This window comes from Schistocerca serialis, unplaced genomic scaffold (assembly GCF_023864345.2).
Source record: "Schistocerca serialis cubense isolate TAMUIC-IGC-003099 unplaced genomic scaffold, iqSchSeri2.2 HiC_scaffold_1228, whole genome shotgun sequence".
Classification (NCBI taxonomy): domain Eukaryota; kingdom Metazoa; phylum Arthropoda; class Insecta; order Orthoptera; family Acrididae; genus Schistocerca; species Schistocerca serialis.
In genome coordinates, this window is record NW_026047434.1 from 32,501 (window position 1) to 35,000 (window position 2,500).

The 2,500-nt window shown below is 61.9% G+C and overlaps 1 pseudogene; it reads right to left on the minus strand.

Annotated features, from left to right (window-relative positions):
* The window catches only part of LOC126436173 (large subunit ribosomal RNA), a 7,975-nt pseudogene that overhangs the window by 3,965 nt on the left and 1,510 nt on the right, over window positions 1-2,500 (minus strand).

Here is a 2,500-nt window from a genome sequence, read left to right on the forward strand (position 1 = left end):
GTGTCCGCGCGAACTCCCAGCGGCGCCGCTTGCGCTTCTGCAGCGGCGGGGCGGCAGGCGGCCGCTTGGATGATTGGCGCGGCCGCTGTGCCCTGGTGATCGACCTCTCCCCCCTGGACCCGACCGACGCAAGGGCATCCGGGAGCATGCCCAGGATGACATCGGGCGGCGTGCCCCGCCCCAGACCAATGACTCGATCCAGAGCAGAGAAACGCTGGGCGGAAGCAGGTAGCCCCGCCAGATGCTCCCAGATGGCGGCGTCAGTCGGCCCCTCCGGCGGCGGCCCGGTGGTGTCGGCCGCGAAGTCCTCGGCTGCGTCGACGGGCGGCGCAGCGGCCTCGCCCGCATCAGGCAGCGAGCTCGCTGCTCCCCGGCGGGACGCCGGCTCTTCCCCCCGACCGATCTCAAGCGCCTCCATGAATTGGCGGACAAGCTGCTTGTGGGCAGCTTGCCGCCGTCGGCACTTGATTGCCTCAAGCGTTCGGTCGGGGAACATCCTAATAAGCTCTTGATTAACGAAGAAGAACCGGGCGTCCCTCTCAAGGAACAGTTCGGCCTCTGCCTTGGCGAGCGACAGGACTTCTTCCTCCGTCCACCTCGCGCGATGCCTCTCCGTCACGATCTCAGCGTTGGCGGCCGCAAGGTGTTGGCGGCGGCGATGGACCCCGAGACCGTTCTTCGTGGTAAAAGTGCGGTGGCACTCACTGCAAGCAAAGGGAGCTACACAAACTATCGCATTTTCGTTACGGCCAGTTGGCCGGATAGGTGCTGGGGTAGCTGGGGTGGCACCTTCAGCGGAAGGGCCACCATCTCTTGTTTCTTGTAGGCTGCCCCCAACTATAAAGGGATAATGCGAGGGGGGGCTGGTAACCCCCCCAAGCCCCTGGTGCGGTCTTCCACTCTGCGAAAATCAGCGGGCCCACGAGAAGGGGAGAAGACCGCAGGAGAGGAGAGGCTAAGAGGGCTAGGCCCATGTATTGCGCATCACTCTCCCTGTAACTATAACCCAAGGAAGGCACCTCACAGCAGCAGCACGACTACATCAAGACCGCACTTCGAAAAGCCAAGTCCGGATGCAGCCACACCGCCGCCACTTGGCCACCTTAAGAGAGTCATAGTTACTCTCCTTAAGAGAGTCATAGTTACTCCCGCCGTTTACCCGCGCTTGCTTGAATTTCTTCACGTTGACATTCAGAGCACTGGGCAGAAATCACATTGCGTCAACACCCGCTAGGGCCATCGCAATGCTTTGTTTTAATTAGACAGTCGGATTCCCCCAGTCCGTGCCAGTTCTGAGTTGATCGTTGAATGGCGGCCGAAGAGAATCCGCGCACCCGCGCGCCCCCGGAGGAGCACGCTAAGGCGGACGCGGCCTCGCAGCAAGGAAGATCCGTGGGAGGCCAAGGCACGGGACCGAGCTCGGATCCTGCACGCAGGTTGAAGCACCGGGGCGCGAACGCCGCGCAGGCGCGCGCATCCTGCACCGCCGGCCAGCACGAGGCCGACCAACGGCGAGAGCAGACCACGCCCGCGCTAAACGCCCGCACTTACCGGCACCCCTACGGCACTCACCTCGCCCAGGCCCGGCACGTTAGCGCTGACCCACTTCCCGACCAAGCCCGACACGCCCCGATCCTCAGAGCCAATCCTTATCCCGAAGTTACGGATCCAATTTGCCGACTTCCCTTACCTACATTATTCTATCGACTAGAGGCTCTTCACCTTGGAGACCTGCTGCGGATATGGGTACGAACCGGCGCGACACCTCCACGTGGCCCTCTCCCGGATTTTCAAGGTCCGAGGGGAAGATCGGGACACCGCCGCAACTGCGGTGCTCTTCGCGTTCCAAACCCTATCTCCCTGCTAGAGGATTCCAGGGAACTCGAACGCTCATGCAGAAAAGAAAACTCTTCCCCGATCTCCCGACGGCGTCTCCGGGTCCTTTTGGGTTACCCCGACGAGCATCTCTAAAAGAGGGGCCCGACTTGTATCGGTTCCGCTGCCGGGTTCCGGAATAGGAACCGGATTCCCTTTCGCCCAACGGGGGCCAGCACAAAGTGCATCATGCTATGACGGCCCCCATCAACATCGGATTTCTCCTAGGGCTTAGGATCGACTGACTCGTGTGCAACGGCTGTTCACACGAAACCCTTCTCCGCGTCAGCCCTCCAGGGCCTCGCTGGAGTATTTGCTACTACCACCAAGATCTGCACCGACGGCGGCTCCAGGCAGGCTCACGCCCAGACCCTTCTGCGCCCACCGCCGCGACCCTCCTACTCGTCAGGGCTTCGCGGCCGGCCGCAAGGACCGGCCATGACTGCCAGACTGACGGCCGAGTATAGGCACGACGCTTCAGCGCCATCCATTTTCAGGGCTAGTTGCTTCGGCAGGTGAGTTGTTACACACTCCTTAGCGGATTCCGACTTCCATGGCCACCGTCCTGCTGTCTTAAGCAACCAACGCCTTTCATGGTTTCCCATGAGCGTCGATTCGGGCGCCT